Source organism: Lacerta agilis, chromosome 10 (assembly GCF_009819535.1).
Source record: "Lacerta agilis isolate rLacAgi1 chromosome 10, rLacAgi1.pri, whole genome shotgun sequence".
In the NCBI taxonomy this organism is placed as follows: Eukaryota; Metazoa; Chordata; class Lepidosauria; order Squamata; family Lacertidae; genus Lacerta; species Lacerta agilis.
In genome coordinates this window covers 12,954,760-12,980,532 of record NC_046321.1, presented here as the reverse complement: position 1 = coordinate 12,980,532, position 25,773 = coordinate 12,954,760, and positions in this window count along the sequence as shown.

The window sequence follows — 25,773 nt, the reverse complement described above, 5'->3', positions numbered from 1 at the left end:
CAATAGCAATAACAAAAAGCTCCCCCACCCACTACCCTAAACCAGGCTGATAAAACAAGCAAATAAAAAGCATTAGGAGAAACCATAAGTGCTCAGATGTACTGTCTTCTTAATTCATGGCAAATCCCTGAGCCACTGTTGTATACATGTCTCTGGTTGGTAGACCACAGCAGGGGGGAATGTAGTCGGGGAGGGGGTGTAGAACCCACAAATTAAGGTTTCCCCACACTTCTGCAGTAAGGGAGAATGAGGGTCACTGCCCCAGTAGATAAGTCCAAAGATATGCCATAGAAGCCCCAAGCCTTATAGAATTGAAAAGAGCTGGGCTACTTCTTCAGTTGTTCCTAGTTGCTGCCTTTCATTAGGCTTGTTCACACATTACACTGAACACAGCTACAAGATGCCTCTACACATGCACCAGTGTTTGTGTGGCTGTGCACTTGCTGATTTGTACAGCACAGCTATGTAAACAGATACACAGATGGTACACTTGTTGAACATTACATGTGAATATAATGTACAACACTCAACACAGGTGCACAGATTGTACACTCATTGACTATTGCGTGAACACCCCTACAAGACATGACTTATAGTGCTCTTCTAACTACTCAGAAGTAAATCCTATTGAATTAAATGGGGCATATACATACTTACATGGGAGTAGGCCCCACTGAACTCCATAAGGCTTACTTTAAATATACATGTATATATTGTGCAGGATTATGCAGCTAGTCTAGGCTCGTCAGTAGCAATTCTGACTGTGAGCCATGTCATTAATAAAAGAAATCCTGCAGCTTGATCTGGGAGAACCCTCCCTGGTGGGGTCAGAATGATTCACTGGCTGTTGCTTTGGTTTCTATATAGTTGTTTACAATGGGATCTAAAGAAACAGACATCAAAACCTCCCTTGTGTTCATTGGAATACTAAATTCACATCCATCAAGACACTGGAAGCTAAATTAAACTAGAAGTGTGTGGGGATTTTGCTACCCACTGTAGGCTACATGAATGCATGCAGACGGTTTCTTTTACAGAGCTACGCCTTTGCAGTAGCATAGGGGGCAAATATATATATATGTTCACAGATTATTCTAAATGGACATGAATCTTGGGGATAAAGTTGTTGTCCCATATCCTCACCCCTGCCCCCCAAAAACACAGAAGACATCTGTATGGATGAATTTCAAAAACCTCCACAATTTCAAAGTCTCCGTCTAGAAACTTATTAATAATACTGCTTCACATTTTTCTTTGCAAGTCTGTAGATTTCTAAAAGGAACATGTCATGGAGAACTTCATTTCCTCTGATGTGTATACATGTGCATGTAGCTGTCAGAGAGCCTGCAAGGCTTAGTTGAGATTCCTGCATTGTAGGGGGTTGGACTAAATGATGCTTGGGGGTCCCTTCCAACTCTACAGTTCTATGATTCTAGTTCAAGGATAGCCAACGTGGTACCTCCAGATGCAGTTGAGTAACAGCTCATCATCGCTGACACTGGCCGTGTTGGCCTGGGGCTGAAGGGAGTTGTGTTCCAGCAACATCTAGAGGACCCTATAAGAACATAAGAAGAGACTGCTGGATCAAGCGAGTGCATCTAGTCCATCTAGTCCAGCATCCTGTTCTCACTGTGGCCATCTAGATGGTTGTGGGAAGTCCACAAGCAAGGCCTAAGTGATTATAAATAAATGTAGAGGTCCTTCCTTTCCCTCTGCACTGAAGCTTAAAACTGTGACAAGGCCTTAATGTATTGGCAGTCTCCATTTATCCCCATCTCCAACTCCCCCTCTCTTGCTTTAGAGACTGTATGGAGAACTTAGGAGAGGGTGGGATTCCTCTCATTTGCAATGGTGTAGGGAGAAAGTAAGAAACAATGGGAGAGATTCCTCTTCCTTTGTTTTTACCTTCTCCAGACTCCAATATAAGAGACACAATGTTTTGCCTCTTTCCCATGATGGGCAACCAGGTGCCCTACTTTACAGAGGACAGTCCTCTATTTGAAATAGTCCTCTACTGGATGAGCTTTCTGGTCCAAGTCCTATTGAAAGAAAAAGAACTCTATGAAGGGAGAGCAGCAGGGGCCTTGAAGTTGCCTGCCATCAACAGTACAGTGGTACCTCTGGTTACGTACTTAATTCGTTCCGGAGGTCCGTTCTTAACCTGAAACTGTTCTTAACCTGAAGCACCACTTTAGCTAATGGGACCTCGCGCTGCCGCTGCGCCACCAGAGCACGATTTCTGTTCTTATCCTGAAGCAAAGTTCTCAACCTGAATGTTATTTCTGGGTTAGCGGAGTATGTAACCTGAAGTGTATGTAACCTGAAGCGTATGTAACCTGAGGTACCACTGTATGCAGCACCCAGAAAACAGAGTGACAAGGCACATAAGATCAACCTGCTGAATCAGGTCAAAGACCCATCTAGTCTGGTATCCTGCACTCACAGTGTCCATGCAGATGGCCTCGTCAGTCTTTGCCACTGTGGTGAGATGGACTGCATTTTTATTTACTAAAAATATGTAATAATTATTGCTCAATTTGCAGTTATGCATATAAATTAGCACATGCAAATTTTATGCAAATCTCCAACCTCTTTTTTTTATATAGCAGTGCATTTCCTCTTTTCTTTTTGGGTGCTGTGTAAGAGGCCACCCTACCCACAAGCTCAATGGCAAGCACAGATACCAAATAATGTGATGAAGCCTTAGTTGCTGCAACAGGCACTCCTTGTATCTATATGCCGCTGAAAAGGCAGCAAATAGGGTTTCCAACAGCGTTCCTGACATGAGAAAAAAAGTGTGCTGATAGAATGCCAAGCTGGACTAAATTACTGCTTGGTGGTGCAGAAGGAGCAGTGATATCAGAAGCAGGTTTTTCCTCACTTCATTGGCTTAGTCTTGGGAACTCCTGTCAAACCAAGGAGATGATGGCTGGCTGGCTCCTTTCCAATCAGCCTCCTGTATCTTCAACAGGGGCACAAAAAGGAGCACAATCTATCAGCTAATAGCAGCCTCAGTTCTCTGACCTCCTATTCTGATCTAGGCAAAACGGCATAGTCTGTGCACAAGGAGGTATCAGTTGCAGCTAGGCAATTTTAGGACCTTGCTTAAATGGTCTTATGACCATGTGGACTACTTCACTTGTGAAGCCAGCTATTGGATGCTCTGCAACTGCTTCTACATTCTAGATACATTTGAACAAAAGACAGACAAAAACAGTTTATGTATGTGTGTATGTATGTGTGTGTGTGTGTGTGTGTGTGTGTGTGTGTATACACACACACACACCTGTGCACATACAGTTTTGTATTTTAAACGACACTGCTCTTTCAACCTTGGGTTTTTGGTGGTTCAAAGAGCAGTGTGGGACTGTTTGTAAAAGAGCTTTCAAATAAATTCATTGAACCACTGAATAAATTCAGGGAACATGCTGGCAAAGAGCACCCATCAGGATTGAACCCTCCACCCACCAGGTGATGAGCAGAGTGTTCAATGCTGCTGGCTGCCAAATTGAACCCTGCCCTCCTGTCCATCTGTTGATGTCTCCCAGTTGCATCAGCTGATGGTCAGGTGCTCCTGGTTTGGGAGAAATAGCCTAGTGGGCCAATTTGGTCACCCCAATAGGCTATGATTGGCCAATGGGTTGGAGGTTTCCTATCTCTGGCCAGAAGAAGCCATCAGCTGAAAAGGAAGGCACTGGCCCTTAAACTTCCTCCCCCTTGCATGGGACATCACCTGTCCAGGGTGCTGAGCATCCCCCATGGAACAGCACAACTTCAGCCACACTGTGATCACTTTTCCCTTTTCCATTTGGCCATCACCTCCCTTGCAGTCTGCCACAGAGTTAGGCTCCAGATCTGACACTAACTCAGGGGTGGGGAACCTGTGACCTTCCAGATGCTGTTACACTCCAATGACCATCAGCCCCAACCAGCATGAAAAATGATCAGAGTTTATGGGTTTACTCCAACAGAATCTGGAGGGAAACAGATTCCCCATCCATGTACTAACTGAAGCAAAGCTGAGTTTTGCTATCAAATTAAGGTTTTCTGCTACAGAAGAAAAATTGCATCTTTTAGGTAAAGAATTTAGACCCCAAATCTGTTTGGTGCTCTCAACATCTGGTTCTAAATATACATAGCCTTTCTGGTCATAGCATGGGGTAAAATTCAAATGGAATATTGAATAATAATAATAATAATAATAATAATAATAATAATAATAATACCTCATCACCCAGAAAACAGAAAACCCTAGGTCACCCAAAATGTCTTTTATTGTTCATTTCTTATATTGTAAGCAATAAAATGCAAAATGAAATGAACCATTAACTGCGGTTAATGGAGAGCAAAACAGGGCACTGCCCCTCAATATGTTTCCCTTGACTTTAAAATAGAGAGTGAGGAGTGGAAGGCTTGAGCATAGGAAGTAGTTTCATTCTAGAAAGTGGAATAGGTGAGGTAGTAAACTCAAATCCTTGAACAAAAGATGGCCAGATCACTAAGCTATGATTCAGTGGGCCTTCTGGCAGCCTTCCCAATCCTGGTGCCCTCCAGTTGTTTTGAACTACAAGTCCCATCAACCACAACCAGCATGACCAATGATTAGGGATGATGAAGCTGTAGTCCGGAGAAACAGTTGGGAGAATTTCTCCTCTGCTAAAGAAATTCACTGGAATGATCCTCCCAACTTCTATGCCTACAAATAGTTTGGACCATTTCAAGAGGTCACTTGAACACAGCTCTTATGTGTGATGCAGTAGTGTGGATAACTGACCTGCAGAAGCGTTATGTGACACAGCCAGATGTCAGTTGACCTAGAGAAGTATCACAAGTGGGGCCTGGAATTAAATGGTGTCGTTTAGGCTCACTTCCTGCTAACAATCTTCTTGAAGTTTCTTACCTGCCAGCTTCCTAGAGGATACTCTACTACCACCACTCGAATTGCATGTTTTGGCTTCGTTTTTAAGTTGGCAGTTCCACTGTGCTCACAGCTGGAACTGCTCTCCCTCCCAGTACAGGCCAGCAGGGGACAGAACCACCCTGCATCTCTGATTTAGGGAGGATCATTCTGCACCACTCTGGTGGGAAACCACTTTTTTTTGGGGGGGGAGCCACTTTTACATCAACCTCTGAGCCCAGCAAAAGACATTCCCACTACCAACAGGGTTTCAGAAAGGGGGCATTCCCAGCCCCACCTGGAGATGCTGGGGGTTGAAGCTGGAACTTTCTCCATGTTCTACGACTGATCTACTGCCCTTCCCCATTGAAGCAAGTACAAACATCCCCTTATGTGTTCACTGGTTCTCATTCAGAAGAGATCCAAGAAAACTGGACACAATTCCATTCTGCTTGTTCCCATGCTCTGCTGATCATCTCATTTAGAAGCAGTTGCAAAACATCCCCTAGCCATGTTCTCAAGCATTAGGAAGAAGAGTTTTGCCAAGTTCAGCTCTGAATCATTAACTGTTGCTTCACATCCAATTCCCAGAGAAAGAGGAGTGGGGAAATCTCATTCTCTATATTTTCCATAGCCATCACCTTGAACACATCTATTATGTAGACAGAGCTACATAATATTATATATTATATACACTGCTTTGTTGCATCTCTTAGGGCCAAACTGAGTTAAATACATCCTTGCATTTGACATGCACATTTTAAAAACTGAAATATAATTATTGGGATTACAGTGGGTGATGGAGGGGAACATTTAACAATTTCTTAACCAGTTGCACTTCTGTCAAAGACTGAATTTGTGTCCATGCATATGTGCATGCTTTAATATTGTTGTGTGTGTGTGTGTGTGTGTGTGTGTGTGTATTTCTGTTGTGATGTGTGATTTAAGTTGTGACTTCTGGGGAGACTTAAGGAGGCCATACCCTCCAACATTTATCCGATGAAAATAGAGACATCCTATTCCATTATAATAATAATGATTTGATTATTTATACCCCGTCCATCTGACTGGGTTGTCCCAGCCACTCTGGGCAGCTTCCAACATATATAAATGCATAATAAAACATTAAACTTAAAAAAACAACCCTTCCCTATACAGGGCTGCCTTCAGATGTCTTCTAAAGGTTGAAAAGTTACTTATCCCTATGGTTTGGGGCTTGCATAACTCCATACCCTCCAACATTTCTCCAGTGAAAATAGGGATGTCCTATGGAAAAATGGGACATCCTGGGATCAAATCAGAAACCAGGACAGCTTGTAAATCCAGGGCTGCCCCTGGAAAATAGAGACACTTGGAGGGTCTGTAAGGTAGGTTATAAATGCAACAAAAAAATTTTTTGCAGACATTTACTTTCCCAAATTGCATCTCTTTTTGGGGGGGTTCTAACTTGTCTCCCCCACTCCCCCCAATCAAGATGTCTTCATAAAACTGTGTGTAGCAAGTTTATTCCTTTCCTCCAAACAAACCAAGGCGATCCCCAATTAGGGCCGAGAACTCAGCTGAAGCAAACTCATTTGAAAATTCAAAGAAATATTAACGGGGAAATGGTGTGCAATGTTTTCCCAGCTGTAAGCATCTCATAAAATCTCTGTGTGCAGTAATATGCTCCCTGAACGAATCAGCTAAATTGAGCTTTAAATACAGACCACATTCATTTGAAGCTTCATCTAGTTATATACAACCTTCTTTAAGATATCTCCAACCAGGCTTGCTGTACCGTGTTTGCGAAGCTTTTTGATGGACACGGCTGCAGTTGGCGGCTTGTAACGAAATCCAGAGCCCAGTGAGTTTGATGTGGTTTGGGGGGATTTAAAAGGAAAGCTTTCCAAAGCTGTAGATGGGGAATGCAGTGCTTTATATATATTTTTTACTGCAGAAGTGTAAAAAAAAATAGGAATTTTCATCAAGGAATATGGAGCCCCATTAGAATTGGCACTGGAAATGTTCACGCGCGCGCACATACACAAATATTATGCAGCAAGAATCTAAAAAATTATGCCTCTGGGGTGCATGACATTAAATTATGTTACACAAACCAATATTAAATCATGGAACTTTTGTGGCTTTTTAAAAACTTTGTACAATTTGGACAGGCATCAGTAGTGAGCCTGCCCAGTATGCTGGGATGCCAGCTACCGCCCAAGCACACCATAGATCAGCCAGTTATCCATGTCACTCCCTGTTCATAGACCTCTGGATAATATTGTGTGTTGTACAACAAACAATAGAGGAGGGCTGTTTCTTTCCCGCCCTTCTTGTAGGCTGCTGTGTCTTATACTAGTACTGGGGAACCTGTGGCCCACCAGATACTGCTAGACCACAACTCCCATCAGCTCTGCCCATTGGCCATGTCTGGAGGACCACAGGTTCTCCATCTTTGCCTTATCCCAAACCAAACCATTGGTCCAGCTAACTCAGTACTGTCTATGTCTACATGGACTTACAGGGATTTCCCTCAATCCTGCTTGAAGATGCCAGGGGTTGTACCTGGGATCTTCTACACACATGGCATCTAGTGCATGAACGACATGCGACTTACACTGCCACACTGAAAATGAAGAATACCCTGCCTTTGCCAATGCCATCTTCCTTACTGGCTCTCAAGCTAACAGATCATGGTTTTCAAGTTCAAAGTGTATAGGACCAACAAGGACAGGCATGCACTCTGAATCTTGAAGGAGAACTCTTTAATTCATGCAGTAACATTTCAGATTGCTATTTCACGATCATGCTGATTCTCCCCCCCCCCCATTCACCAAAGGTTCATTCTTTTCCCATTGTCATTTGAATGGATTTGCAATTAAGGCCTTTGTTTAATTTCCTTAAAAGATCATTCCTGTGTATACAGCCTCGGTGCAATTCCATTTTTAAATGTAATTGGTTCTCAATCCCCAGGGATATTAATAGTAGCCCCCACACTGATACATTTGAATGCAAAGTGCTGTGATTTAGAACTAGCAGAGTAAAAAATTAAAGAGGGGAGGTGAGGGGAGGGGAAAAGAAGCTCAAGTTTATGATTTGGGGAATGGCTTCATGTTGTGACTTGCTAATTTCTCCACCTAATTCAGGATGTAAGTTGCATACTGTGCAACCATCCCAAGTTGAGTGGGACATCCCAGAATTAGAGAAACCATCCCAGCTTCTGATTGGATCCCAGAATGCCACGTCTTTTGGCCCTGCACTCTCAACCTCATTTGTTATAATTTGCAGTCCTGTCAATATCAACTTCATTTGTTATACTTTGCAGCCCTAATGAAAAATGTCTCTCTCTCTCTCTCTATATATATACACACACACACACACACACACACAAACAAACACACACACACACACACACACATCACTGTGTTCCCCCCCTCCCCACCATTAATTATTTGAGTAATGCTCATCCATTGCTGGTAACAACAAAGACTTTCCCCTCCCTGCCTCCAATAAATATGGTGGCACCCAGGCACTGGCACAGGCACGCCACTCCACCTGCCGTTTTCCTTCTCCTTGTGGTTAAGGTGGAGGTCTGTGGGCGGGGAGTCCCTTGACAGGCAGCTTTGTGCACAGTAACAGTGATAGCAGCTGTGAGGCGGGGGGCTTGTGAAGGAGCCTCCACAATAAGGAAGGCTTGGAAACAGGGCTGAGGACATGGAGGTGACAGGGAGCAGACATCAGGCTGCAGCTGGAATGTGGAGGGAGGGAAGTGGGGAGGGCAAACATCTTCCAAGGGGTAAAGGCAGCTAGAAAGGCTGGGATAGTTGGAGGGAGGTGAGTTGCTTAAGTGGGGGGGGGGTTGGGAGCTTGGTAAGAGAGTGGGTGGGTGACAAAGCATTCACTACAGAGGGAGGAGGGGAGGAATGCAGGAGGTAGACAGGTCTGGAGATAACTGGGCTCCTTGGGACCTGGGAAAGGAGAGGGAGCAAGAGGGAGGGTTACGCTGGTGAAGGGGATTTGGTATGTGTATGGGGGTGAGCAGCCTTGCAAAGGTGGGTGAAGAAGAAAAGGGAGAAAATGAGCTGGGGAGGTGGTCTGGATCAGGCAGGCCATGTGTGTGTGTTGAGCGGGAGACACAAATCTGCTGCTTCAAGAGGTAAAATTGGTAGGTAGGGGAACCAAAAAGCACACATCCTGATTTTTGTCACCTGGATGTTGGAGGATATGGAGTTCCAGCTTCAGGCTGGCAGGGAGTAAATATGCTCCTCCACAACTTTGTATCTGGCCCTCAGGCAGAGCCGTCTCATCCATTGGGGCTGGTGGCGCGGCGCACCAGGGCGCAATGGCCTGGAGGGCGCCTCCGCCCTCCAGCCCCGCTGGCAGCGCCTGCCGGCAGCGCCCTCTGACTCCCGGCAAGGGAGCTGGCCGGCCACGCCACGCCCTCTGGCCGCCCAGCGGAGCACAGGAGCTCTGCGCGCCCTTCCAGCGCTTCCGGGACGGGAGGCGAGGGCGGCCGGCTCGCGCTCCCGCGCGAAGCCGGATGGCGCGGCGCAACCGGGCAGCTCGCGCTCCGCGCGCAGCCGCCCGCCCGCCCGCCCGCCCGATGCAGCGCGAGCTGCCCAGCCGCAGCGCGCCGTCCGGCTGCGCGCGGGAGCGCGAGCCGGCCGCCCTCGCCTCCCATCCCGGAAGCGCTGGAAGGGCGCGCAGAGCCCCGCGCTGCTCCAGCGCCACGCCCCTCATCCCCTGCTCGCCCACCCCCCTCCCAAGGGGCGGCAAGCGCGGGAGGGAGGCGGCGGAGAGGCGGCATGGCGGGGGCGCCGGAGGGATAGCCGCGCCAGGGCGGCAGATCCCCTTAAGACGGCTCTGCCCTCAGGACTCTCCCCAGACCACACACCCTCTTCAGTCACATCCCTCGCCACCTTCCTTGAGTGTTTTTGGAATTCATCCTTGATCTCTGATCATGCCTTTTGTTTTTTGTGGATGGAGACTAGAGAAAAGGGTGTGAGATTGTGTAAAAACTAGTGAAATATACTCGGAGTCAAGTGTGAATTTCATGCTCTTTATTCAGCTCATAGTAGTGAGGAATGCAGTTCCCCCAAAACGTTTGCTTTATATACACTATTTACACAATGGGCCCCATGTGATTGGCTAATTCTGGGATACTCCTGTATGCCAATCGGAGTGCGGATTCAGTTCCACCTGGAGCTGGATTGGGTGGCTCCTGCAGACCAATCAGACTGCTGCAATCTCAATCCTATTGTTCTGGGACCAGTCAGACTGCTGCAATCTCAATCCTATTGTTCTGGGACCAGTCAGACTGCTGCAATCTCAATCCTATTGTTCTAGGACCAATCAGACTGCTGCAGTTTGGATCCTATTCAACTCAGTACATAACAACTAGGCTACTGTAAAAGAGAAAACTTTGCATTTGTTGCTCTGCCCACTTTTGCTTCTGGACCCACTCGCCACTTGGAAGTTGCCCCCAGATGGTTGCTGAGAAGAAGAAGAAGAAGAAGAAGAAGAAGAAGAAGAAGAAGAAGAAGAAGAAGAAGAAGGGGGAGGAGTTTGGATTTGATATCCCGCTTTATCACTACCCTAAGGGGTCTCAAAGCGGCTAACAATCTCCTTTCCCTTCCTCCCCCACGACAAACACTCTGTGAAGTAAGTGAGGCTGAGAGACTTCAGAGAAGTGTCACTAGCCCAAGGTCACCCAGCAGCTGCATGTGGAGGAGCGGGGAATTGAACCCAGTTCACCAGATTACGAGTATACCACTCTTAACCACTGCACCACACTGGCAAAAGAAAAGGAAAATTTCCTCATCTCTGATGTAGAGTAATGCACATCTACTTCCCATGTTTTTCCACTTGCAAAGGTCATGTATACCTCTGTCTATGCAATAAATTATTCCCCAGATACATAAAGGAAGAGGAATGGACCTCTCTTTCTCCAGTGACTTGTACTGGGAACATGAATTAAGGAAGTCAAGACAAAATGTTAAAAAAAAATGTCTCTTCTTGCATCTTGTCTAAGCACCTTATGTTCTTATGCCCAGTGAACTTTGGGAATAAAGCTACAAGAAACCTAGGTTCACTGGGCATAAGGACATAAGGTGCTCCCTTCTATTGAACCAGATTGTTGGCCCATTTTTCTCAGTATTTCTCTAAGTGGCAGCAGCTCTCCAGGTTTCAAACAGGAGTCTTCTCTGAAATGCTGAGGACTCTTTGCAAACAAAGCATGTGTTCTGCCACTGAACCATGACCCTTCTTGTCACCTCTGGCTTGTGCCACAACTCTCTTTTCCCCAAGTAAACACAAGCACAGTTCCATTTCTTTGCATTTATTGCCCTTCCTCCAGGATACAGCTTACATCTGGTTCCCAGGTAGCTGCCCATCTAGGCAACTAACTAACCTGCTTATACTCTCTCTCTCAAGCAGGGCAGTACTTATTAGAGCTGTGGACCAGATCCAGCTTAATCCCAGATTCACAACCAAAAAGGGCTGATTCCAGTTGAGCCAGGATTTGGCCAGATTGGGTTGAGGCAGCCCTGGGTTGGACTGGGTCCACCTGGAGCAATCCAGGGCTGTCAAAATGGTGGCATTTGGAAGAGAGGGAGAAGGACGGCGTAAAGGCAGCTTGCATGCACCCCCTTATTCAGGGGCAAAACCAGGCTTTGTTTCACCCAGGTCAAAGACCCAGTTTAGCACACACACCCCATATGTATTTGTGTGTGCGCACACACAGGCGAGGAGCCTCAATGGCACCCCCTGGAGGCTTCACCCAGAACTAAAAAAACTTGGCTAGCCTTCCCGTAGTTACGGCTCTGCCTTTTTCCTTTATCCTTCCAACTGCAGGACTGTGCAAGGCACCCCCAAATCAGTCTGGGGCCCAGATCCAGGTCAAGTCTATCCTGGATCATCTCAGGTTTGATTGGGACAACTCTGATTCACCAGATCGATCTGCAAATTGGATGTGGGGCATCTACTACTTATGTTCTTATGCAAACCTGTCAATACCTGCTCACTGAGGATAGCCAATTAACAGAATAGCGTAGCTTTCAACCCTGTCAGAATCCCAGGCTTCCAAGAACAGGACAGGACAAATCATGTATACATGTCAGGAGATTGAACTGTTGCCTTGGTGCTGCTGTTCCTTCCATTCCTTTAATCAGTCCAAACTACACTGTTGATTTTGCTTGAAGCATTGACAAATAAATAACTATTAATTTGAAAAAGCAGATCTAATGATGGGCAAACAGAAGAACTGGGAAGATGCATGCTGAGGACTGTTCCAACAACCAAATAAAGTCTGTCTCAATGGAATGGTTTTGACACTTTGCTCAGCTGGAACTGACACACAGTTATTAAAAAGCAATGAAGTATTATCGAGGTTCCATTGAAGGCTGAAAAGACACTTCCTTCTTGGCATCCAGCCCACTGCAAAATATTCCTCAGGCATGGAAGCAGGTACATTTAACCCACTGCACACAATAGCATGGCCCTGGTCCTAACTGCCCTCACTCTGAAGCAGCTATTTGCTGTTTAGTGGGAGGAAATCGGCAGACATTTATATTGGAGCACCAGTGTAAAAAAAAGTTAGAAAAGCCTTCTCCTGTTCTGCAGTCCTGATCTAACCACTTCCAACAACAACAACAACTGCTTTTGGTAATACAAAAACACATTGTACAGTAATGCCAAAAGAGGGCTATTAACGCACCCAATAGTGTAGCACTTGCCACAATTTGGGGATGGGGATGTAGCTTTGCGATGTGTAATGATGGGTGTATCCATCAATTTTTGTTTCGCTCAGCTTCCAAATTTTCCAATCTTCAGTTCAATTCTAGACATTTCCACACCTCTTTGCAAATTGTTTTTTAAAATGTCCTCATGAAAACTCACCCACATCTTAGTTCAAATTTCTCCTACTATACACATTTTTGTATGCATTTTTTCTAATATACACATTTTTTGCAAAGCAGTTTCCCCAAATATAATGCATTTTTTGTCATCTCCCCCCCCCAAAAAAAACTAATGTAGGCATTTTTATGCACACTTTAGCACTTTTGTACACTTTGCCTGACTGAAGAACTGCATCACAAAACTTGGAGATGTGCACATTTCGAAGAACAGCTGTGTTTCAGTTTATGTTACAGGTGGGTAGCCGTGTTGGTCTGCCATATTGGTCTGCCAGTTGGTCTCTAAGGTGCTACTGGAAAGAATTTTCTATTTTGTTTCAGTTTATGTTTTAGATAGATTCAACTTTAAATATGAGCGCTATCAAATTTCTGCTTTGCAAGCAGAAGAGCGCTAGATTCAATCCTCACCTGAACCACTGTAATTAGCAGGACGGTAGGTGGTTGCTTTTAGGTTTTAAAAACTGCTGGTTTTAGAAGTTTTAATTGTATTATTTTAGTACTGGCATGTATGCCACCCTGGGCTGCTTTGGAGGAAGGTGTAGGATATATATTTAATTAATTAATTAACCACCGCTTAAAAAAGTCAGATAGCAGATAATGGGAATATGCCTAGTGGGGACCCTGGGGAGCCACTTGGAATAGATCACTAGAATAGCCAACACAGTGCCCTCTCCCCTCATCAGTGCCCATGCTTTCTTGAGCTGGCATGAGCTGGGGTCCAACAACTTGGTGTTGGCTACCCCCACCCCCACCCCAGTGTGGACAATACTGGGCTTGTAGAAGTAGAAGTGGCCTATTTCAGTATAAGGCAGCTTGATGTGACACTTGCTTTGCAGTGTTGCTACTGGATTATAGGACAAAAAATGATGCTTCCTTCCTTTATGTCAAGACATCCCTTTCTACTTTGAAATCGGTGCAAGGCAAACTATTGCAGGGGAAATAGATGCCGCAGGCAGAGGAGAGTATTTAGCAACACATCCAAGTCAGAGACGTTCCTCTGGCAAGCAATGCTCAGTTTAAAAATAGGGGCGTTCCCCGCACACACAAAGCTGTCCTTATTTTCACCTGCAAAATGCTGGAGGGCACAGAATTGTCGCTCTGCTGTTTGCTTTTAATAAGCAGGTATGCTTCAATAAATATGACATGGGAGAAAATGCTAATTATTACAGAAGAGGTATAATAACAAGTCTGTACCCAGTAACTCTTCATTCACTCCTTTCTTGCCTGTCTTCCCTCTCCTTTCTCCCCTCTCTTTATTTCTTTTAAGAGTAATATTGTACGGTTCTGAACAGACATATTCTCTCCTCTTTAGGATTTTACAGTTCTCTGGGGCATGCTAGGGAATGAATCAGTTATGCCCGGCATGCAAACATTAAGCAAACAGGAGACCTATTGAAGCTATTTTGGTGCATTCCCTTGATTTATTGAGTAATTTCGGAAAAAACAATCCATGTGATGAGCGCAAAAATGCAACTGTGCTTCACAGTTTTAAATTAGAAATGTAATGGGTGAGGGAGTAAGTTTATATGCTCTACGTCGGAAGCAGGAGCCAGAGATTTGATTTGTGCTGGGAAATCTTGTTGGGAGAGAATTCGATATGACTCTTCGCTTGGAGAGGGATGTTGATGCACGGGGTGTGTTTCACAGAGGAGCACTGCCCAATATGTAAAGACTGCAAGGCCACATCAAAACTGAGGGCCAGGCTAGTGTCAGGGGTTAGTATCATTGGACACTTGCCATGGTCATACACCCCAGAAGTGGGCTCTGCTGCTGAGCTTCAGAGTCCATAGTCTGGCTTCTCCTGTCCTGGCCCTCGCTGCCTGATGAAGAACTTTGCTTATATTTCTGCCAAACTCTTTAATGCAGTGGGTCAAACTTTTTTCTCTGGGCCACACTTTCGGAATTTCAGATTTTTTTTTAATTTTTTGATAAAAAATACATCAGAAAACAAAAAGAAACAGCTCCTAGCCATGCTTGATTTATAACACAGAACACAACTACTGTATAATATTATCATGGGACATCCAGAAACCATAAAACAATGCAGCAACGTGAGAACATGAATCATTCCCAAAATTTAATTATAAATGAGTCTTCTCTAGCACTCTGTTCAAGTGGCATTTCTGGATCACAACTAGGACTGCCCTTGGTATCGATGCTCTTGCTCTCATTTTGGAAAGATATTCTGCCAAAAATAATAATAATACTGTATTACTATACTATACTATACTATACTATACTATACTATACTACACTGAAATGTTTAAATGTTTCTTTGATTGTCCTTGAATCTTCCTGCCACACAAGTGCCATTGGGATGCGAGAGCCGATTCCATGTAGGGTGGAAAATGAAGAAATGCATTATCTGAAAAGAGGGGCACAAGTTTACATAGCGTTTGCATTACATTTATACCTAGTTTATAGGTGTAGCTGCAGATTTAGAAATGGTTGCAATTTAAACAGAAATGTGTCATTCAATTATACATGCAATAAACATTTGATTTTATCAATATTTTTTTAATGAACATCTTATATTCTACAGAAACTACTTAGGGGTTATGGATGATTAAGCAGTATATAGGTAAAGGTAAAGGGACCCCTGACCATCAGGTCCAGTCGTGTCCGACTCTGGGGTTGCGGCGCTCATCTCGCTCTATAGGCCGAGGGAGCCGGCGTTTGTCCGCAGACAGCTTCTGGGTCATGTGGCCAGCATGACAAAGCCGCTTCTGGCGAACCAGAGCAGCGCACGGAAACGCCGTTTACCTTCCCGCTGGAGCGGTCCCTATTTATCTACTTGCACTTTGACGTGCTTTCGAACTGCTAGGTGGGCAGGAGCTGGGACCGAGCAACGGGAGCTCACCCCGTCACAGGGATTCGAACCGCCGACCTTCTGATCAGCAAGCCCTAGGCTCTGTGGTTTAACCCACAGCGCCACCTGGGTCCCAAGCAGTATGTAAATCTTGTTAAATAAAATAAATAAATAGTAATTGGTGTAACATGTAACTAGACCATTATTTCTTAATCAGTGCATAAATGAATGGATTATGCATCTCAGCCAGACTATATCTGAGACATTAACTGTTCAGTTGAACACACACTGCTCAACCCAGGTAGGGTTGCACTTGTATCGTGGCGACTGGACCCAAATTAATTAAGAAACCTTTTTATGGATAGTTTGCCCATGGCCTGGGGTTTGTTTGTTTTTTGCGGAGGGACCACAGTGCAATTAATGATTACAATAAGAAAAGAAATTTGAAAACAGTAAATTTTGTATTGAAATACGTAATATATTCCCCCCCCACAGATTTAAAAAATGTATACTATAAAACATTATAATATGCAACATATGTTCTTAACAAGGAAGTATATGCATTTAAGTCTTATCAGAATACTGTACCTTTGACAATACAGTATATAAACTTATCACATAATAAAAAACTAACCTCCTCAACAGAAAATCCCCCTCATAAAAAACATATTCTGTGATCATGCCTCTTTCCTTCTATATTTGACCCCTTGATGAGCACATCATTCCATTAGCCAAGTTACCCTGCTCTGAATTTCATATGTCTGATGAATCACAGATGATGTGTTTGCCACTTTGATAGATGAATGTAATCCAGATGTCCTCTGCTGATGCAATGCAATCAACAGCATCATCAGTCTCATGTTCCTTAGATGCAATGCAGGCAGACATTAAACATAACTAGGAATTTCCTAATTAAAGTAATTAAAATAATGGGATGGATATCAATGACAATAAACACCTGTTGTAGTCATTTTGCCCCTTCAGCAAAGCAGCTGAATTTTCTAACTGGTTTGTTTGTTTGCTTGCTTGCTTGATTATTAAACCACCTATTATCCAAGTATTTCAAGGCAGGTTACAATCAATGACATTTAAATATAATACAAAATTAAATGAACAAGGAGTCAGTAAAAACACTGAACATTTTAACAGATCAGCTCTGCATGAGAATACTATTCAGAAGCCACGTGAAATTACATTATTTCTTGGGGTGTACAAATCTGCCTAATTCTGCTGTTTCATTTTTACTGACAATCTTACTTCTGTTCCATACTGTTTCGAGTGGAGTTTTTGAAAGAATATATGAATATTTGAATTTAAATTGTAATCATTGGTTGGCATCCGTCTGTCTCGGGAGTCAATGGAGGAGTGCGCCTTTGGGGGTGAAGTGAAGCTGTTGGAAGTTTACAGCTCCTGCTGATGTGTGAGAGGCATGTTTTGTTGCAGCTGGGGCAGATGAAGACGTCCAGTTAGAATCATAGAATCATAGAGTTGGAAGAGACCATAAGGGCCATCCAGTCCAACCCCCTGCCAAGCAGGAAACACCATCAAAGCATTCCTGACAGGTGGCTGTCAAGCCTCTGCTTAAAGACCTCCAAAGAAGGAGACTCCACCACAGTCCTTGGCAGCAAATTCCACTGTCAAACAGCTCTTACTGTCAGGAAGTTCTTCCTAATGTTTAGGTGAAATCTTCTTTCTTGTAGTTTGAATCCATTGCTCCGTGTCCGCTTCTCTGGAGCAGCAGAAAACAACCTTTCTCCCTCCTCTAGATGACATCCTTTTATATATTTGAACATGGCTATCATATCACCCCTTAACCTTCTCTTCTCCAGGCTAAACATACCCAGCTCCCTAAGCCGTTCCTCACAAGGCATCGTTTCCAGGCCTTTGACCATTTTGGTTGCCCTCCTCTGGACACGTTCCAGCTTGTCAGTATCCTTCTTGAACTGTGGTGCCCAGAACTGGACACAGTATTCCAGGTGAGGTCTGACCAGAGCGGAATACAGTGGTACTATTACTTCCCTTGATCAAGATGCTATACTCCTATTGATGCAGCCCAGAATTGCATTGGCAGTTGTGCTGTCGCAAATGGCGTTACTTCTCTCTGTGCCCCTCCCAGCAGTCATTCTTCCTCTGGTCATGTGGAAGGCATTGACCATCATCTTGGTACTGGACATTAGCATGACATTCTCACATACCCTTTTAGAGAAGCGAGCTATTGCTACAGCTGCTTTGCCAATATGCTTGTCCAATTCAGGATCGATGGTTAGGATGGAACCCAGGTAGGCAGAATTGTCTAAATTGTAATCATTATTATGTGCAGTATTGTACATATATTTGGCTGCTTATACAACCAAACTGAAAGTACATCAACTCTCCCAAAGAATCATGGGAACTGTAGCTTACCCCTCACAGAGCTATAATTCCCAGCACACTTAACAGTTCCCAGGATTTTTTTGGGGGGGTGGATATGCTTTAACTGTATTGCGTATATATAGCCTTTGTACACATTTCTCCATAATCCATATTTTCAATGTGCTTTTCTATAAAATACACATATATGGATTTTAACTGTAAATGGTGTATTTTTGTGTAATATACACACCCAAAATCCAGAGAAATGCATAATGTAACTGGGACTTGCATTTTGTTCTGCCAGCAAATTTGGGACTGTCAGATCCCAATCCACTGAGAAAAGCAGAACACATGTATTCCTTCCCCACCAGTAATTATTATTACATTGGCAAGGGGTCCACTCTTCCTTCCTGTTTAAGGAGGCAACCAATGGGTTTGTCCCCTCCCTTTTAATCCTCTCAATAACCTTGTGAAATCATCTAGGCAGGGGCAGCAACTGACCTAAGGAAGAAAAAAGAAATCATTTTCCTGTGTTCCTCGCATGCAGCACCGTTTCCGTACCACTATAGTTCATCTTCTGCGCAAAGCTACATTATTCATTATGCTGTCTGCTATGGTGAAATTAAATTGTCATTTCATCAATATATCCTATTAATTTCAGTACAAAGGAAATGCAATGCAGATGGTGGGGAAATAATCAATTACATATCATTTAGGAACTGAAAGAAGCAGCAGCAGTATTAGCATTAGCTGGATTGATTTCTGTTCTGGACATGGCACAAATGAGCGAACACCGGCAATTTTCAGTCACACTCAGAATTCTCCAACATCCCTAAACTGACCCAGGGTCATACAGAGTCAGGCCAATGATGCAACTAGCTCAGTATTTTCTGCTCCGACAGGCAGTAGTTCTCCTGGATTCCAGGCAGGGGTATTTTACTGTCTGGAGATGCTGAGGACTGAACCTGGGACATTCTGCGTGCAAAGCAGATGCTCTACTACAGAGCTACTGCATATGCCTTCCTCCAAAAGTCACCCACTATGCTTCATGGTCCAGTTCTCTCCAACCCTAGTCCAACACTTAACTGCTCTGTCCCTCGGCATGGTCACTACTCGTGGCAAATTTTACCTTCTACTTTAATCACCACCCTTTCATTAGGGGGCCCATGAATCTGCCGGCTGTGCTATTCATGCCCATGAGTTAGTGCATACAAGATTTCAGGCCTACTGTTTGGATTTTTAATAACTAAGAAGTATCTTTGCAACAGTACTACACTGGGGGAGGGGGGAAGAGAGAAGGCACTCATTATTACAGACTGTAAATATTAGGCCTTCATTCCATCACCCCACATTATTTACTCATTCTTCTGATCGTAACCATCTATATGTGTGTGCCTGTTCTTCATGTTGTTTTGAAAAGCCATCATGAGGAATAAAGATTTGTGCATTACCCCCTTTCCCTCCCCCAAGCCCATAGCGGCAGTAATTTAGCAACAGTTATAACTTAGCCAGAGAGATGACAATATTTCTATTATGAACTGAGATTGGTTATGAACCTGTTTACAACTCAAGGCAGATATAAAAGCTGCAATTCTTCCTCTTAGTGGTTGTCGTAGGAACACAAGACGCTGCCTTCGACTGAGTCAAACCATTGGCACATCTAGCTCAGAATTGCCTACACTGATCAGCAGTGACTCTCTAGAGTTCCAGACGGGACATTCCCAGCCCTACCTGGAGATGCTGGGGATTGAACCTGCAACTTTCTGAATGCAACACAGGTGCTCTATCGATGAATTCTGACCCTTCAATCTCTGCTACTCCTCAACCACCAACGAGTATCAGCAGGGGCGTAGCGAGGGGGGCGGGGGGCGTGCCGCCCCGGGCAGCGCCCTGGGGTGGGGGGTGACACTTGGGGGGGCACGCCCCCCCCGCGATCGGAGGCGCCGCGCTTGCTGACTTAGCCAGCCGCTGGCGCCTGCTTTCCTTTTTTTCTCCCCACCTCTCGCGCCTGCGGGCGACTCCACCCAGCAGCGGGGAGAGAAGCCCTTTTAAAAAAAGAAAAGCCAAGGCAAGAAGGCTGCTTGCCTTCGCTTTGTTTTTTTAAAAGGACTTTTCTCCCCGCTGCCGGGGCGGCCAGCGAGGAGGAGGAGTGTCACAAGGGTGACACACCCCCAACTTTGCTGGCCCCCCTTGCCCGTGCGGGCGGCTCCGCCCGGCAGCAGCGAGAGAAGCCCTTTAAAAAAAAAAGAAAATCCAAGGCTTGCCTTTGCTTTGTTTTTTTTTTTAAAGGGCTTTTTTCCCGCTGCCGGGGTTGGAGCCGCAGTGACGATGCCCCGTCCCCCAGGGATGGCTCCGGTCGCCGCCCTGGGTACCGAGGAGCCTTCCTACGCCCCTGAGTATCAGCACCTGCCATGATACTTGGGCAAATGCCAAAACCTATGAAGCCCCTGGTTGCCCTACAAGCCTTTATTTCCCTTTTATAAAAAATAAAATAAAGGGCAATGGAGCTTTGAAGAACAGCACACGGGCACCAACATGTCAGGTCTTCCACCCAGCGGCGTAGCTACCCACTCGGATGCCTGTTGTGTGGGGGGGGGGGTCCTGCAGCCGGGGGTGGGCCTCTCCGACACTTGGAGCCTCTCTGCTGCCTCCTCCTTAGCCTGTAGGGCAGCTGAGGGAGAGGCAGTAGGCAGGCGCAAGTCCCACGCTGCTGTTTCATGCAGCGTGGAACCTGCAGGCGCCTAAGCCACCAGGTCCCTCCTAAAAAGTTTCGTGAGCCCAATTATTTTTGTCACCTCCCTCAGTGATGACACCCGGGGCGGACCGCACCCCCTGCACCCCCTTCCTCCGCCACTGCTCCCACCATTCATTAACGATCCAGAGCAGGGTTTTTTGAGCAGTGAGCCAGAGGTTTTAAAAGACAACCTGTCCTCCTTTCTCTCCCCCCACCTCACCCACTTCCCTCCCTCCTCTAACTAAGCCACAGTTCCTTTGATAAATGCTAGTAATGCATTTATTTTCCATCCGGGAGAAAGCTTCATTCTTGGTAATAGGAAGAAATATTGCCATTTATTAAGTCCATAATTGCATATGAACATTTGGTTTATAAGAGATTAATACAAAATGCAGTGCGCACGGCACATATATAGCCCAATATATTATATTTTAATCTAAAAAGTGCGCAATGTGATTCTGAATAAGAATGAAAGCATTCGTTCTCTGTCTGACTCTTTCTGTGTGTCTGTCTCCCACACACACACACACACACACACACACACACACAATTTTGCTTTGTGAGTTGATTTAGCATTATTGGATTGATGCCCAATGAATCTTTTTGAAAATGACTTTTTTTGCTCACTGCATCTCAAAAAAGGGGGCTCTTTCCAATATCATAGCATAGAGTGATGAGTCCAACCCTTTGCAATGTTTACTCTGCTGCTGCCCAGAATCTTAGGCTGGGGTCTTTCCCATCCCTACCTAAAAATCCTGTAGCCCAACATCCTCGCAGTTGCTTTTGGGGACTTTATCCATGGTACCATCAGGGAAGAACTCTGTGGCAGAGGTCTAGGGGCTCACTCAGCAGAATGAGCAGGAGGACCCCCAAATTCAGCAGTAATACACGTAAAATAATACTGAACTTAATTTCTGTTTTTTCCCCTTTATGGTATATTTTAATTAAGCATGTTTTAATGCCCCACACTTTAATTATTTATTGCTTTTATAGTTTCACACCACTTAGAAACCATTTTGCAATATAAGCGGTATATAAATTTATAAACAATAATAAAAAGTGGCAATGCCAGTACTGTATATCCATAATCTTAAAGTGCATAGCTATGCCACTGGCTCTTATATATGCACAGCATGTGATCAACTATTGAGCTATGGGCCCGTTCTTCTTTCCAGATCCTCCACCTGGTAAAGATAAGTACCTGGGCCTTATTGAAATTCAGCAAATGCTCTGCATCTAATTTAACTGCATGTCCTTGGGGGGGGGACATACCACCTGATATTCTGGGCAGAAGGGAGGCAATTTGCCGAATGAGGACCAATCTGTTGACTTTAAAATGGGCTGTTTAATTGAATTTTCATTCTTGCTGGCCCTCATTCTAACATCCCCCAGACTCCTGTTTGTTTTTACACCTTTTACGGAATTCCAGCTGCGTTCCTTTTCTTTTCTAGTCATCCAGACTTTGAAGATGCAAATTGTTTACAGAAAATGGCTTCAGAAGAGCCAACGGGAGCCGTCAATGGCCTGCTGTGGGGAGCCCAAAACCTCATTTCAAAGTGAGGTTTCAAGCACGATAAGGGTTCAGCAGCTGTTCCAAAAAGTCTGCAGACTCAGAGTGGGTTTTTACACAAACTCCCAGCCCCTCTTGCTGTATTTTGTACACTATTTCATTTCCATTTGACATTAAACATATTTTGTTGGAGAGAGAAAATATGTCTAGGGTTGTATCCGACAAAAAAAAGGAAGCTCTTGCACGTGCTTGAGCAAAAACCAGAGGACACTGTCTATGTTGGACAATGTCTACATTGGCTAATTATAGTTCAAGCCTGAATTTCAGAAAAATAGCTTTGAAGTAACAAAAAAAGTAGAATGGACAGATGGTCACCTTAATTATTTATTCATTCAACTGATCTCAAGGCGACTTACAATATAAACACAGAGGAAATCAGTGGGCTATATCCAACAAAGTCGTCCCATTAGCTTCTGCTTCTGCAGCAGTGCTTCCATATTCTAGTTGCTAGATATCACAGGAGGGGAGTGTTCACGCTTGGCTCCTGTTTGAGGGTTTCCTACAGCCCTCTGAGTGGCCACTGTGAGAACAGGATGCTGAATTGGATGAGCCACTGGTCTGATCCAGCAGGGTCTTCTTAAGTCCTTGAGCAATAGCATGTCAGGGACTGGCAGGGCTCCAAAGAGAGTGTGTGGTGGAGGCAGGGGAGCAGGCGAGTGACCCAGGAGAGCGGACTAAGTGATTTATGGGGTGCCAATCACGAGGCAGGAGTCTAGGGAGGAGGGATAGTCAGGGCAGCCCAAGGTGAAGGAAGGCACACAGAATGTGGCGGAAGAAGAAGGGATGGTTCAGGTGAGGGACGGTTAAGCAGATTCCCCACCCCACTGTCCCCCAGCACCAGGAGGGGCATGAAAAGGGAAAAGCAGTGATGACTTCTGTCCAGGAGAAGTCTAAGGTTGTGGGCATGCAACCTGTCAGAAGAGGGAATATCATCCAGCATGTCCTAGTTCAGCATTCTAACTACTACACCACACAAACTCTATTTTTTCCTGGGTTTGACAACACTATCTCCGTTTGTGACCCCTGGCAACCCATATTCAGAGGCATACTACACCTCCAACACTGAAGTTAGAACATAGCCATCATGGTCTTAGCCTTTGATGGCCTTATCTTCCATGAATCTATAAGTTTGCTCAGAGGCATGTTCCATGACTATAAAATTGCTTTAAAATATTTGCTTCTCTTTAACAAGAATGATATTCAAGGAGTATTTTATCTGCATTTGGGTTTAAAGAAAAAAAATGCAGCAACCCAGACATGAAATTTTATTCCTCCTTTTGGGGATACAGCTGCTGCCATCCAAGATGCATTTGTTTTACAAGGAGGGGAAAATCATACCGAAATGATTGGGTGGGAGAGGAGGGAGCTCTTGAAACCCCAAACCATAGAATGATCATCAAGGAACTTTTTAAAAAGAAGCCCAAGCTCATCATAACACAAGCACAGGCTTCAACTCAAAGGAGCGACAGGGGAGGGGGGGGCAAAACCTTAGAGCTCCACTTTCATTTAGCAGCCCGATAAATTACAGAACCAATGAAATGCAATGAGATCAAAGACACTGAACTATTTGATTTTCTCACACATGAGTGAGTGGCTACTGTGTGCAATGATTACACATCAGCCTTGAATAACTAGGACGATTCCGAATGCAGAACTTGTACCCTGGTGATAATGCTGGCGGGAGAAAATGAGGCAAATAAACATTCTTTTGGTCTGTCGTACAATGAATAGCATGTGTGCTTATACATACATAATTTTGCAAGCAGGCTAATGAGTTTGTTTTAGGGCTCTGCCAGGCTAAAGGATGTGGATACTTCCCTAAATCTGTGGCATTCCCAAGAAGAAATATGGTCTCTGCACTGAGTAAGCACAAGGTCTGCCTGCGCATATCAGATGGTGAGACACATGCACATGCTATCCAGTGTTTTCTAAAAGGAGGCATGTTCAGTGGAGGCCCTTTGCACATGTTCAAAGGTGCTCTTTCCTGACATTTCTGTTTTACATGTGCTGAGACCAGGAACTGTTTCCAAAACATATTTTCCAGGGGCTCAAGTGAGTCCTGGCTCAAGCAGTGATGGCTGCTGCCTGTTGAGACTGGTAGGGTAGAAGGCAGGGAGACCAATGGTAAGTGGAGGCACAGCCAAAGTCAAGCAGAGCCAACTCATTCTAGTTTTGCCTTCATCTTCTTCTCTGCTCAGTTCTACCAAGGCAACACTTGGAAGAGCAAGCTGACAGCCAGGGTCACCCCCTGGGATTTGTGGGGACTGGCTAAGACTGAGGTTCGTGGACAGTGCTCTATTAACTTTTAACAGACTCAAGTAATTCATTTATCCGAAGTATTTTCACCTCACTCTTCAGCAAAAAAAAAAAAAAAAAACACCAACACTACCAAAAGATTCCCAGGGCTGCTTACAAGTAGTAATAAAACGATCCTTTTCCTCACTCTCAAAGCCATGGCACAAAAGGAAAAGGGATTTGGTGGGAGGAGGAAGAAAAGCAACACTACTTCTCCACAGAGTAGAGTCCATTCTACGGGAATGGAAAGAGTTCAAGGAGAAGAAGAGCAGAGCAGATGGAGAGGACTTAAAGTCCAATCTGCTATAGGCCAGTGGAGAATGGGTGATACCAGATGTCAGTTGAGCAGGGAGCCTATTCATAGAATCATAGAATTGGAGGGAACCACAAGGGTCATCTAGTCCAACCTGCTGCAAGGTAGGAATCTTTTTCCCAACATGGGGCTTGAACCCATGACCCTGAAATTAAGGGTCTCATGCTCTACCAACTGCCCCTTTTCAGCTGTCCTGGGTCTGATTCAGCTGGGCTTTTCTTACATGCCACAAAGTCACCTGTGCATTCATATATCCCTACTTTCCCCCCTAGATTGTAAGAGGGGAACTGAAATTTGCACTTTGTGGCCAATGTCTTTGATGACCTGCCCACCCCCCCATCCCAATCAACAACACGCTAGTTCCTCTTCCTTGTTTTACATGTATCTTAAGAACAGGAATCTATGTTTAATAATAAAAATAATAAAAATCAGTGATTACACACAGTTCATTGAACACACAAAAATTGCTAGTTAAAACGTCAGGTACCATATAACTAGCACTGGACAAATCATTAATGATTAATAATCTGCCTAACAAATGTCACCTCTTCCCCCCTCTCCTGCTGGTGAATTATTGCTGAAAGGCTATCATTTATAATTTCTCATATTTGCCCAGGATTTCTCCCAAAGCAATTTGTACCAACTCCAAATCCAGACGTTGTGGGAGGTTTGATTTGTTGTGATAAATATGAATGGCTTGAGATTGATCACAAACAGACCTTCTCAGGGGTAACTCCAGGAAAGGCTTGTTTGGTGGAAGCAAAGTTTGATGAAGTTCATTGTGGAAGGTGCCTGTCTAATTTCAGTCAAGGGGGAGTTTCACATGCTTGGGCCACCAACACTGAAGGCACAACTTCTAGTAGTTGTGATATGTATCTGAGACATGGGAGATCACCAACAGAGACTTC